We start from the raw sequence: 14,907 nt of genomic DNA on the forward strand, positions 1-14,907 counted from the left end.
TCACCAAAAGAAGTTGATTCAGTAAGAGATATTTACTCCCCCATATTGTCTGTCTAATAGCCTGGGACCAATGTGACTGCAGCACTGGCTACTGGCATTGTGGCTACTGCATACAATAGTATCAGTGATATTTAATGGCTCCTATAGAAAGGAAAACAGCTGTGAAAGCAGGATGCCTTACAGTCCCTGCTCTTATATAAACATCAGCATTCTAGCTAACTGTAACAGGGCAGCTGCCCAGTACTGGCCCCTTAAGAGCCAAACCCCAGCCTGGAGCAGGCCCGGGGAGTTCAGCCCAGCTGGGCGGCGTTGGCCAATTAAGGCCCAGCTGGGGGCTATAAAAGGGCAGGGCTGCTTCAGCCAAGGCAGTGTGAGCCTGGCTGCCGAGGGAGCAGGCTGCTCTCTGGGGCTAGGGCAGGGCTAGAGAGTCAGGCTGGGCCAGGACGCTTGGCCAGCCAGCCAGCCAACCGGCCAGCCTGCTAGGCCTGCGGCAAGGGTGTGAGCCTGGCTGCCGAGGGAGCAGGACGCTCTCTGGAGCTAGGGCAGGGCTAGAGAGTCAGGCTGGGCCAGGACGCTTGGACAGCCAACCGGCCAGCCTGCTAGGCCTGCGGCAAGGCTGTGAGCCTGGCTGCCGAGGGAGCAGGACGCTCTCTGGAGCTAGGGCAGGGCTAGAGAGTTAGGTTGGGCCAGGGTGCTCGGACAGCCAACCGGCCAGCCTGCTAGGCCTGCGGACAGGCCTGCTGGAGAGACACCAAACCCCCGGAAGGGGGGCTCAGAGCGAGTGACTTGGGCACTGCCGGAGGGCAGTGTGGCGAAGAGAGCAACGCGACCAGAAGATTCCAGAGGGGAAACGCCACGTGAGCGGAGGCCTGTGCGGGTGGAATGGACTGATTCCGGGGACAGATGATGGACCCCCGCTACGGTGGTGAGTGACCCCCCTCACACTAACACACAACAAATAGCCATTCATAAATGCAGGTCATGCTAGCTTTATTGAAGATCTATATCTTCTATAACAGCATCATCACAGTTCAACTGGCAAATAAATATTGACTCTTCCCCCACTGCTCTTATCTGTGAATGTTAAAAAGAATGAACAGAACCAATGTGAATTGCATGTTGTTGACTATACAGGGCTTCAGTTTCTGCTATGATTGGGTGACACTGAACCAGATCATTAGTCGATGTAAATGGACACAGCTTTAGTTTGAGCCAATGGATCTGCTTTATACCAACTAAAGGTTTAGCCCACTTCCTATACTTCGACCAGAAGGCAGATGCAGTTACTTGACTATGGCTGCCTCTAGTCTGCAGGTTTCTTTCAGAAGAAGCTTTTCCGGAAGAGATCTTCCAGAAAAACTTCTTCCAAAAGAGGAGGTCCACACTGGCTAAGCAGATTGAAAAAGTGATCTGCTTTTTCGAAAGATAGTGTCCAGACAGATTGGCCCATTCGCTCAAAGATACTGGCATTACACCACTTGGAGCGGAGATCCTGCAATGTCTCCTCCTTGCCCCACAGCTCGAGGAGGAACAGGATCTCCACTCCACACCAGGAGAGTGCCTACCTCTTGGAACCCCTGGGTGGGTCTTGGAACCCCTGCGGCTGCTCCCTGTGAGGGCCAGGGAGGTCTCAGGGGCTTGAGGCTGTGCCATGGGTGACTGTGGCAGCATCAGTGTTCTGCGTAATGTAGACATGACCCTAGAGAGGCTGATTCCTGTTCCAGCTCAAACACACCCAGACTTGATGTTTCTTTGTTTTCATTGCTTCCCTCCTCCATTTTCCAAGCCCAGTACATACCTTTTTGGGGAAGTGGGGTAGTCAAATTCTTCTCTTGTTAATTGCTGCTGCATTATTCTGGAGTAACACTTTTTAGGCCAGTGAACTTACTCCAGATTACTGGTATAACTGAGAACAGAACTGGGTTCTTGGTTTTTCAGTCTTTTATGGATAATTTTGATAACCTGATAACTTTGAAGACTTGAACTCCAGTGTCAGATATTACAGAGAGCTCAGTGAGTCTTATTATGGCTAAAGTTACAAAACAGTTTCAATAATAAATGTGCAAGCAAAGAAATGGGTGAGGCCAAGAAGTAGACACCCTCATCATCGCTTTTGCATGCTATGTGTGCTGCTGATAAGCAAAACAATTATCTTAGCAGAATTAGGATAGATCCCATACAGGCTGCAGGCTGCCAGAGAAATGAGAGTCTGGAAGGCAGACTAGGGAGGGTTTGTTTGAATAGACATCTGGTGGTGTGGACTCTGGTGATTCCAAGGCAGTCATCAGGACTCCTATGACCGGGAAACATGTGCCATAAATCATACAACAAGCCATGCTCTGCTTCCAGGAGACATTTTTGGTACCAAAGCCCAAGACTTCACTCCTAATATTCTGCATTCATTTTGATGGGCAATTCTGCCATTTGTCTCACTAATGCACACTTTTGCCCAAGGAAGTGAAAATTTGGCCACATGTTGCAATCAGTTAATACATTTCCCCTTGCTTATTAATTTGATGGGTTTTAGACATCAAGGAACACATGGTGAAAACACATGAATTAACCCAATTCAGGATATCTGGATTCTGTTCTATCTTCTGTCTGTCACTATAGTATCCAAGCATGCAATCAGTTTTTAGCTCAAATACTGACTTACTTTATGATTAGTTGGCTTTATCTACCCTGTGTCTCCTCATCTGTTCAGCAGTTTGCTCACCGTAAAATGTGAATAATATTATTTCCCTACTTCAGAGGTGTTGAAAGGCTTATTTCACTAATGTTTGCAAAGCATTTTGAGATCCTCAGGTGGGAAGTATTATAAAAAATCCAAAGTATTATTAAGTCCCCTGGGCTTATTATTATTCCAATGGGTTGGGTACTGTCTTGCACAATCTAGCCTCTTCCTTTGTTTGTTGTTTTGAATACAATACCTGCATTGCTACTTTACTGTTACATAAATGTTACAGAAGAATTAATCTTTCAGTACTGAGAATTATTATAAATTGGTTTAGTTTGGTGAATAGAATTTACTTGGCAAGTTACATTGTACCTTGATTGCAATCAGTTGGGAGATGGTAGCATTTGAGAAAAACCATCTCATTGATACCGAACTTGCACTATTTTGCAATGTAATAATAAGATGACTTATCACTACTGAATATCTTCTGTCCAAATCAGCTAAACAAGTTCTTGTGACATCCTTAGAGTATGTAACATATAAGATTATTGGGAAATATACACATATTCTGTATATATAAATATTAATTGCTAAAAGCCCCAACCAAAGTAGAATAAAAGTTCTTCCTTTTAAACTCTAATTGGAAGTTAACCTTTAGCTCACAAAATCCCAGCAAAGGAAATGGCCTTTCTAATCTTATTTGGTTTCTCTGGTTTTACAGTATCATGTTGTTACTTCTGAATGTTGAGGTTTTTTTTTCTTAATTGACATTAAGAATACAAAAATGGCATACAAGATGAGCAATAATTTAGGAGTACAGGAATTGCCATAACTGCATGTCAGTAGACCATCTAGTCTAATATCCTATCTGACAGTGACCACGAACAGATACTTTAGAGAGATTTTCTCTCTAATTTTTGCATAGCTTAGAAGACCAGAAGGAATCACTGGAATCATCTAGTGTGATTTGTAGCTGTGTGAATATCTAATATAACAGTGTAAATTATCTTCATTACCTAGAAAAAAATGGTTTATTTTTTTTGTGTGTTGTGCTAAAAAAGAACGAACTCTTAAAGCAGAAAATTTGTGGCCTACCAATTTAATTGGTTTTGCATTATGATATAGGTAAACAGGAGCATTTATTTACCTTCTCTCTACCATATATTACTTTGTACACTTCTGTACTGTCTCACTCCATTCCTGGTGACTTGCTACCCTTCAATTTATCAGCTGGTTCCAACATTTTTGTTGGCAGTTCAGTCTATAGAGCTTTCCCTGAGTATCCTTTGCAGTGGAGATGAGTGTAAAGAATCCATCCAGTTTCTCTGCAACATTCTTCTCTTTCTTAATTAATTCATCATATTTATTATGGTAGTGGCAATAAATCAACCAAGAGTGGGGTCCCATTATGCTAGGCAGTGTACAGGCACACATACCTGCCCCAAAACATATACTCTAAATAGAAAAAGACACAGTATGGAGTGTGAACAATATGAGGGCAGCAGCGTGAACAATATGAGGGCAGCAAATGTCATGTTAGCTGTACATTGTTTATTCACTTATTGGGTGGATTTAGTTAGGAAAGGATCAGCCAAATAAAAAGAAGGGAAAAGAGATTCGTATATTTGTACATTCAAAGGTCAGAAAGGACCAATATAATAATCTAGTCCATGGGTGGGCAAAATACTGCTTGCAGGCTGGATATAGCCTGCCAAATGAATTCCTCTTGCTCTGGGATGCTCAGGAAGTCTACCTGCCACTAACCCGGCCATGGCACTCTGGCAAGCATCCAGTGGCCACTAGCAAGACTGTCTTTAAACTCCTCTGGATGCGAGGGAGAAGCACATCTCTTTGCACTGCCTCTGCCCCTAGCACCATCGTCACAGGTCCCATTGGCTGGTTTCCAGCCAATGAGAGCTGTGAGGATGCTGCTGGGGGTGGGGACAGTGCAAAGATACCTGCTGCTCCCCCTCCCCGCCAGGGACACACAGAGACATACTTTCTAGCAATGCAGCAGTTTAAGCAGCCTGCCTTCCTGAATGCCCTGATGTGCTGCCAGCTGGGAACCACCTATAAGCCCATCCCAGGCCAGGACCAGAACCTGAATCTGGCACCCGTCCACACTCCAGTGCCTTGCTCCACATCAGAATCCTTGTTCGGACCCAAATTCCTTTCCAGATACTGCACCCTCTCCTAGACTCCTGCCCCAAGTCAGAGTCCCATTGTAGTCCCAAATTCCCTCCAAGACACAATTCCCCTCCAATAATATAATAAAGAAGTGCAGCTTCTGATCAAAATTCTTCAAGTGGCCCCTTTCAAAAATTATTGGCTATCCCTTTGGGTTATACAGGCCATAGAATCTCCCAAAATGTTTCTAGAGCAAATCTTTTAGGGGGGAAAAATCCACTCTTGTTATACAAGTTTCTAGCCATGCACAGTTCACCATGACACTGGTAAACTGTTCCAGTGATTAATTATCTTCACTGTTAAAATGTACACCTTATTTCCATTGTATGTTTTCTAGCTTCAACTTCCAGCCGTTGGATCTCGTTATACTATTGTCTGCTACACTGCATCAAATATCTGTTGCCCATGTCGATACTAATATACTGTAATGAAGTCACCCCTTACTCTTCTCTTTGTTAATAGAATGAGCAGCAGCCTTTCTGAACTGCAAACATCAGAACTGGACACAGAGGTAAAATAACCTCTCTACTCTCACTTGAAATTCCTTCTGTTTATGCATCCCAGGATTGCATTAGCTCTTTTGGCCACATTGTTGCACTGGGAGCTCATGTTCAGCTGGTTAACTACGAAGACTCTCAAAGGTTGTCTAAGGTTGCTGCTTCCTCCATTGAGTTCCTCCTGTATACTTTCTTCCTAGATGTACATATTTATATTTAGCCATATAAAAATGCATATTGTTTGCTTGGTAAATTGGGCACAAGAAACCAGGTCATTCAGAATCAGTAACCAATCCTCTTCTTTATTTCTGACTCCCCAGTTTTTATGCTATCTGCACATTTAATCGGTGATATGTTTTTTCCCAGGTCAATGATAGTAATATTAAATCGATACTTTAGAAAACTCCTTTTTGTCCTTAACTTTTCAAAAAAATACCTGGTACAGTGCTCATGTTAGTACCATCTGTGGGACTACAGTAATTCCTCATTTAACACAGTAGATACGTTTCAGAAAATGATTGTGTTAAGTGAAAACGTGTTATGTGGGGTCAATTTTCCCATTGAAAATAATGGAAAAAGTAGGAGTTGCGTTTCAAGAGGTGGGGAATGGGGAAACCTAGCTGCTGGCCTGCAAGCTGGGTCAGAGGAGAGGGAGCAAGGCGTCCGGCGAGAGCGGGTCTCTGGGTAATGACGCAGCGAACCCTCCGCCGCTTTGAAGGGAGGCGGGGGAAGCCCCGCGCAGCTGCTGTTGACCGGCCGGCTGGAGAAACCCAGCTGCCAGCCTGCAAGTGGAGGAAAGGGAGCAAGGCATCCGGTGAGTGGGGGTCACCGGGGAATGGCACAGCAAACCCTCCATCACTTTGCAGGGAGGTGGGGGAAGCCCCATGCATCTGCTGGTGACCGGCCGGCTGGGGAAACTGTTATTTTGGGGACGGTCGTGTTGTTCAAAAAACATTCCCCCCCAAAAATGTGCTATTGCAAAAACGTGTTAAGTGGGCACGCTTTAAGTGAGTAATTACTGTACTCATAGTAGTAAATACAATGCCTTGTAGTAAATATTTGCTGGATCAGACTTCAAGATAAGTAAAAACCTGAAGCAGCACCAGGCAACCTAATGTGTTTTGTGAAAGACCAGTTTTCAGAGGTAGCTGTATTAGTCTTTTTCAATAAAAACAACAAGGAAGCCGGTGGCACCTTAAAGACTAGCAGTTTTATTATGGCATAAGCATTCGTGAGCTACAACTCACTTTGTCTACATTACAAGAGTTTTGGCAACATACCGATGTCAGTCAGAGGTGTGTAAAACAAACAACCAGTTTAGCTATTTGAAGGCACAGCAAAGGCTATTGGCATAGCTAATGTCATGCTGGGAGTTTTGGGTCATAATGATATCCTATGTTGCCAACTTATAATGGGCCGATTTACACTGCTGTAAATGACATTGCGCCCCCCCCCCCCAAAAAAAAATCAAGCTTCTGAATGTGAGTTTCTTGGGTGTCTGCATGTTTCACTTCACTCCAGGGACTGGCGCCAGATGAAAGTAGCTGAGGATCTGGCCCTTCACCTTAATGTTCATCCAGATAGCTTGTGCATTCGAGTTATTTATTTCATGGCCAGAGGATGCAGTATGATTGGCTGGTGATTATTCCCAGCTAGGCCATTCTGAAAAACAGTTGTAGCTTATAAAATATTAAGATAATCATTTTATAATTACACACAGAACACTCCAGGGTACATGGAGTCAATGTCCTTCTGCATTAGACATACTGCTCTGGTCTCCTAAGACACTGGAGGCATGAGTACTGAAGGTGACACAATAACCGCACACCCTGTTATGTGTTACTGATTACATCAATAATGATATTTTGCTGGCAACATTTTCTTCCTGTGGATAATTGCAAAATGTCATTATGGTAACACAAAGCTTGTGATTTTTTTTCAACATAGACTTAATTTCTTTTTATATGCAAGAAAGGAAACAGCTGACCTGGGTCTAAAGGTGACAATTCCAGAGAATTGTTTCTGATACTTGACCACATTGGAACTTGCCCCACCCCTTAATGCACTTGAATGGAAGACAGAGAATGTCACCTATGCTCCAGATGGTAGATAAAGTGATAGTGGCTCATTACTCATCTCTTCCCCCCTCGTATCTCTACGACTGCCCTATAATTTCTGGGAGTCTGACAGTAGGACATCAGACTAGGCTTGCTAGTTCCAAGTAAGCATTAGGCTGCCCAGTGGAAGGTTGGAGAATGGCTGCTCTAGCAGACCCATGTTCAAGATCTAAAAGTCACAGAAGCCACACTTCTTGTGTGACCTTGGGTAAATCACTTAGGGTACGTCTAGACTACAGGCTTCTGTCGACAGAAGTTTTGTCGACAGATACTGTCGACAAAGCTTCTGTCGACAAAGAGCGTTTAGACTACATTCAGTTCTGTCAACAAAGCAAGCTGCTTTGTCGACAAAACTCTGTAGTCTAGACACACCCTTAGTCTAACTGTGCCTCAAGTGTCCATCTGTAATATGGAGGCTTCTTTATGTTACAGGAATATTATGAACAAAGTTCATAAACATCTGTGAGGTGCTCAGACAGAATGGCAATGAACATCAGAAGACAGACAATAAATACATGAATCCTTGTGAGATAGTCAACAGTCTATGGTATCACTGTTCTCACAAATATTAAGGCAAAGAACTCTATTCCATCTAACTTATGCCTGCTCCTCTCAAGTCACTCCTCATTCACACCAGTGAAAGTGAGAGCAAAATTAGGATTGAAGCTTTTAAACATTACTTATCATCAATGAGCATTTGCATTTAAGAGGACACAATTCAAGATAATGGCTAATGCTTGACAGCAGACTCAACCACAGTGCAATATTCAATAAGGCATGGATTTTTCATCAACTCTTTCAAATAAAGAAGCATGGAAAGAAAATCAAAGATTGTTGTCAGATGAGTTTTATTGTGACATACTTAGAAAAATGTCAAATGAATGCTCATTTTTATTTGACCATTTTGCAATGATTCCCTCCTTCCTCTCATACTGTTTAAAAAAGGTGCGAAGAACAGTTGGTTTTTTGCTCAATTTTTTAGAAACTCATTATATAGGTGGCACCCAGCATCAATTTGAAAAGAACAAATCATGTCAAACCAATGTGGTAGCTTTCTTTGATAGGATGTCAAGCCTAGTGGATAAGAGAAATCGTGGATATGGTATACCTAGACTTTAGTAAGGCATTTGACAGGGTCTTGCATGACCTTCTCAATAAACTAGGGAAATGAAATCTAGATGAAGCTACTATAAGGTGGGTGCATAACTGGCTGAATAACCATTCTCAGAGTAGTTATTAATGGTTCACAATCATGCCGGAAGGGCATAATAAGTGGGATTCTGCAGGGGTCTGTTTTGGGACCAGTTCTGATCAATATCTTCATCAATGATTTAGATAATGGAGTAGAGAGTATGACTATTAAGTTTGCAGATGATACTAAACTGGGAGGAGTTGCAAGTGCTTTGGAGGATAGGGTCAAAAGTCAAAATGCTCTGGACAAACTGGAGAAATGGTCTGAGGTAAATAGGATGAAGTTTAATAAGGACAAATGCAAAGTATTCCACTTAGGAAGGAACAATCCATTTCACACACAAAATGGGAAGTGACTGTCTAGGAAGGAGTACTGCAGAAAGGAATCTAGGGGTCATAGTGGACCACAAACTAAATGAGTCAACAGTGTGACTCTGTTGCAAAAAGAACAAACATGATTTTGGGATGCATTAACAGGAGTGTTGTGAGCAAGTCATGAGAAGCCATTCTTCTGCTCTACTCTGCACTGATTAGGCCTCCATTGGAGTATTGTGTCCATTTCTAGGCACCATATTTGAAGAAAGAAGTGGAGAAACTGGAGAAGGTCCAGAGAAGAGCAACAAATATGATTAAAGGTCTAGAAAACATGACCCATGAGGGAAGACAAACAATTAGGCTTGTTTAGTTTAGAAAAGAGAAGACTGAGAGGGGACATGAAAGCAGTTTTCAAGTATCTAAAAGGGTGTTACAAGGAGGAGGGAGAAAAATTGTTCTCCTTGGCCACTGAGGATAGGACAAGAAGCAATAGGCTTAAATTGCAACAAGGAAGGTTTAGGTGGGACATTAGAGAAAAACTTTCTGCCTGTCAGGGTGATTAAAGACTAAAATTAATTGCCTAGAGAGGTTGTGGAATCTCCATCACTGGAGATATTTAAGAGCAGGTTAGAAACACACTTGCCAGGGATGATTTAGACAGCGCTTGGTCCTGCCGTGAGGTCAGGAGACTGGATTTGATGACCTCTTGAGGTCCCTTCCAGTCCTATGGTTCTATGATTCTATATGTTAAATTATTTGTATAAATGATTGTTTACTAGAATTTGTAAAAGAAATGCTGGTTCATGTCACCTTTACCAGTCAGTGTTATGTGACAGTGCAATGATCGTAAACACAGAGTTAAGGATGAGTTAAGGTTGTTATGGGAGACACCCAATATCGTTAGCTAAATGTAGTATAATTCAAAGACATTAAAGGCTCAATAGTCTCATTGTGAGGAGCATGGAGGCATCAGAAGGTAAATCAGACACTAATCAAGAGCTCAAGGGCAAGTGATGCTCTGTGTCCTGAGGTCTGAGCCCAGGAAATGTGCACTAAGGTTCCAGTGCTAGAAACAGTGAATAGACTGCATGGACCCATTTGGTTTAGAAGCTCATGGTAACCAGAGACTGGCCCTGCTCATGACAGGCTGGTGATCATAAAGAGAGATAGTGGGCCAGGTTCTTCTAATCCCAATTGCTCCATCTGGTGTAAATTAGATCAACTTCTAGGAGCCAATACACTGGAAAATTGAACACAGCACCATGTCTCTCCTCCAGCCTGACCTCTACATTTCATGCATAGGGAGTCTGATAAGTGATATTGAATACATTGAAATCAGTTAATCAATCAGTGACAGACAGAAGTTAATTACTCAGCAATCTAACTGAATAAATATGTTTAATTTAAACTTACTTTTCCTTTTTGTTTCATTGCTGAACACTTTTAATTAAAAGGGACATGGTCACCTTTAACTTCACACATTTGAAATAATGTCTCATTGAGAACCTCTGTGCTTGGGTCACCTATGATGCATGCGCAAGTACTGCTTAATTGGTGGGTTTGGCAATTCAAAGCCCTGGCTCCTCTGAATTTCCGGCCAGAAGTCATCACTCACTGGCTGCCCCACTTGAGCCTCAGCAGCTCTTTCATTACAAATTAAGTTCTGTGCACTAGTTTACACTGAGCTAGCTCCACTGACTTTAGTGGGGATACTTCTCATTTACACCGGTGTCAGAGGTGTAAATCTGTGTACACCTGTCCTATGTGCAGTTCTATCAACCCCAAGAGAGCCTAAGCCACTAGACAAACCTATTAAACCTATATCAAATTATGATATTGTCTTATTCCAGGGAGAACCAGGAGTGATCTTAATGAAGTCAGGGGAGAATTGCTGGAGTTCTGCTGCTGTCTATGAGAGGAGAACCAAGTCTTCTGAGATTTGAAAAGCAAGAAGCACTGTAAGTTTGAACTGAGACTACTGCTTCTTGAGTTCCTATTGGAAATTCTCCAAACCCCAGGATGCAAATAAATGGACATATTTCAGGATCAAAATTCACCCTGAAATCAATGCAAGATGCACAGACAAACAAATGAAGTTCTCCCTTTTCTGCCTCTAGGGGGAAACTGTGCATGCCCATTGCTACCCCCTACCATATTCTTGACTAACTTACATATTATTCTCCACCTTGAAAGTCTGGTCACCTTAGTAATGGTGAATTTCCAGGAGGAGATCATAGAAATGCGGCCTGTTGATGTGGAAGGCGCTATAGGGGAACAGAGCTGTGGGGCCTCCTGTCAGTTCAGGTAAGCGTCCAACAGGACTTTGATCATTTTTAGGCTCTTTCCAGAGAGATTTTTATCATCTTACCATATTCAGGATGGTTTATTGCATAAGTTTTGCAATCTGTAGTCTGATTGTGATAACACAGAGGCTCTAATATTTATTTGCATCCTCTTATAGTATCAGAAATAGTGTTAGAATTATTGAAAGGGGATAACAGGATTCAGAAGTGAAGTGGAAAATTAGGACTCACTCCTGTATAAGTATGTAAGCAGGCAGAAATGCATCAGGGAGTCACTACGTTAATAGAAACTTGCAGTAAAATGGCACAATTGCCAACGCTGGTTAGAGAGTCAAAGTGGTCAAAAAATGATATTATATATTGAAGAATAAAGTATTACATAAGCTTGCTTCAGACATCATATTTAAACTATGCACTATCATTTTCAATGGATACATTCCATTACAGTAAAAGCAAAGTTAAATACTGAATGAAAAAGCTAAGCAGATGTGCAAAATCTGTAATGAAGAACATATGCATACAGTCCAGATTTTCCAGTTTAGAAAGAATGGTCAAAAACCTAACAAGTCTATTCATTGTTTTGGCATGCAGAACAGTCAGTGATAAAAGGCCTATTCTTTTACACTGACTCTTTTTGTTTTCATGCTGGTTCCAAGAAAGCAACTATAACAGACTCATCTGACTTTTGTGATATTTGAATAAATTATAGAGAGGAAGGAGGCAGCACCCAGCTGTAACAGCAAAGTGAGAATTTATTGACTTTATCAGAAGAGTTGATCCAGATCCTGGTCTCATTCAGCAGGACTATGATTTTCATATCACTCACAGGGCATCATTCTGAGGGACTCCAAGAAGATCTCACCAAACTGAGTGATTGGGCAACAAAATGGCAAATGAAATTTAATGTGGATAAGTGTAAAGTAATGCACATCGGGAAAAATAACCCCAACTATACGTACAGTCTGATGGGGGGCTAATTTGGCTACGACAAATCAGGAAAGATCTTGGAGTTATCGTGGACAGTTCTCTGAAAACTTCCACACAGAGTGCAGCGGCAGTCAAAGGCAAATAGGATGCTAGGAATTATTAGGAAAGGGATAGAAAATAAGACCCAGAACATCTTACTGCCCCTGTATGAAACTATGGTACACCCACATCTTGAATACTGTGTACAGATGTGGTCTCCTCACCTCAAAAAAAAATATTTTGGCCTTGGAAAGGGTTCAGAAAAGGGCAATTAAAATGATTAGGGGTTTGGAACGGGTCCCATATGAGGAGAGGCTAAAGCGACTGGGACTTTTCAGTTTAGAAAAGAGGAGACTGAGGGGGGATATGATAGTGGTCTATAAAATCATGAGTGGTGTGGAGAGGGCCGATAAAGAAAAGTTATTTATTAGTTCCCATAATAGAAGAACTAGAGGACACCAAATGAAATTAATGGGTAGCAGGTTTAAAACTAATAAAAGAAAGTTCTTCTTCACACAGCGTGTTGTCAACCTGTGGAACTCCTTGCCAGAGGAGGCTGTGAAGGCTAGGACTATAACAGAGTTTAAAGAGAAACTGGATAAATTCATGGAGGTTAGGTTCATAAAAGGCTATTAGCCAGGGGATAAAATGGTGTCCTTGGCCTCTGTTTGTCAGAGGCTGGAGAGGGATGGCAGGAGACAAATCGCTTGATCATTGTCTTCGGTCCACCCTCTCTGGAGCACCTGGTGCTGGCCACTGTCGGTAGACAGGATACTGGGCTAGATAGACCTTTGGTCTGACCCAGTACGTCCGTTCTTATGTTATGTTATATGTTCTTATGGTTCAGGAGACTAAACTCTTTTCTTCAGTCATAGAACTTTTATTCATGGAGGTAGGTAAAATTTTCAAATGTGCCTCTGTTTTAATGCCTTCATTGTTACTTTCAAAGGTGAGGCAGTGACCTAAATACATACTCAAAAAACAAAGTGGTGAACCCTTCATTACTACAGCTCATTACTCCTATATGGAGATAGGGCTTAGTATCTATTGTTTTAGGCTCTCACCCATCCTTCTTGCAGGGTCCTTGGACTTGGGTCCTGAGTGTTTGCTACCCAAAGTCAGACTGATTTGTGTGTGGCCTTGGGCTTGATCTTAAATCTGATTCAGAACCTCAATGTAGTGTGCAGTGTAGACATGTGTGTCCTATCTTGCACAGTTGTGATTGTACTCAAGTCCCACTGAAGTCAATGTGTGTGGAGGGTACCCCTGTATTCACACCTTGCACAAAATATGTTATGGGAGATATAATTTGAAAGCTAATATCTAATTTATTAGTAATATTCTTGCTCTCTGTATGGGGAGTATATTCAGATTTATGGATAAATTGAACTAATGTGTGTTTAAATTTGGAATTTCAGGGGAGCTGGTAAACAGGTCTAACTTAGATAAAGGAAGCTGTATTTGACTCTGACCCTCCCAGTCATCAGAAAAAAAGACAATGAAGGTTCCTTTTTACATGCTAAGTAAACAAAGCTATTAAGCTAACAAGTGGAGAAGAAAGAGCATGGAACTTCCTTTACAACCAGACACCATATCTTCTTCCTTACAGCTTGAGTAAACTTTAATTGTCGGCAACAAAACATGCCAGGGTAGACATGGCCTCAGTGATCTTGATCCTTGCTGCAGTGGCTCCCAACCTGGGATTCTCACAAAGCACTGTGAGGCACCCAGTATTACAGGACAAGTGGTGACATGACTCCTTACTGATCCGGATTGGGCTTCTGGGCTCCATAGCACGTACTGTATCTGAAATCCACTGATGTTAATCACCAGTGCTATGAATATAAACCCTTTTCATAAAAAGGATCTCTTGTTAGGCTTCTGTGTGACATCCATCAGCGGGGTTGCAATATAAGATTCTGCACTATTTTCCTGTCAATCATGTCACTGTGTTGCATAATAGGAGTAAATAAAGAAAATACTTAACATTCTTAAGCCTCACTTACCAAACAGCACATGTATCATTATCTCCTCAAACACTGTTTTGGCACCCACTTTGACTGTCTATTGCCTGAAGTTAGGAAAAAACTGGCAGCCTCTCAGCACTCCATCATTTAATCTCTCTCAGAAAGGTTCCCCCCTACCATCTGATAGGGCTCTTCAAAGATTGATCATCACTAAAGAATCCAAGGGAAGGGCATTTGATAAAGTTATATCATTAAAGAGTTTTAAAGCATGCCTCAAAAAACCTTCAAAGATTAGCCTATTTTGTTTGATAAAAAGCCATGCTTAGATATACCTCATGAAGCATTAGCATAGCAAATGTGTGACAGAACCATATCAAGGTCTTTATTGAATCTGTTGAAAAATGGTTATGCAATGTAGGAAGTGAGTCATGGGAAAGGCAGAGGGAATCATAAAATACAATAAATCAGACATGGAGAGTCCTAATAGCTCCCTTAGTCCCCAACAGGATTTTTCCCTTGATTGTTCTTTGGTCATTTAAGTTTTCTCTGTCTTATAAAATGGCAACTTTGTCACTCTTCTTGGAAGAATATTAATTACACAGTCTGATAAATTTCATTGTTCATAAGGTTTTTCTGATAATTAGGGTAATTTTCCCCTTTTTTGTAATCCTACTCCATTACTCCTTG

At 41.9% G+C, this 14,907-nt stretch overlaps 1 long non-coding RNA gene across 2 annotated transcripts; it reads left to right on the forward strand.

Annotated features, from left to right (window-relative positions):
- The first annotated feature begins 253 nt into the window (after positions 1 to 253).
- Positions 254 to 13,833, forward strand: LOC142826854 (uncharacterized). Of its 2 annotated transcripts, XR_016348981.1 has the most exons (5): positions 254 to 925; positions 5,327 to 5,375; positions 10,835 to 10,942; positions 11,209 to 11,288; positions 13,672 to 13,833. It is a non-coding gene; the product is annotated as an uncharacterized LOC142826854 (long non-coding RNA). The 2 variants fall into 2 exon arrangements; XR_016348982.1 differs by lacking the exon at positions 5,327 to 5,375.
- The last annotated feature ends 1,074 nt before the right edge of the window (positions 13,834 to 14,907 follow it).

The sequence above is a fragment of the Pelodiscus sinensis genome, chromosome 2 (assembly GCF_052426305.1).
Source record: "Pelodiscus sinensis isolate ZL-2025 chromosome 2, ASM5242630v1, whole genome shotgun sequence".
NCBI lineage: Eukaryota > Metazoa > Chordata > Testudines > Trionychidae > Pelodiscus > Pelodiscus sinensis.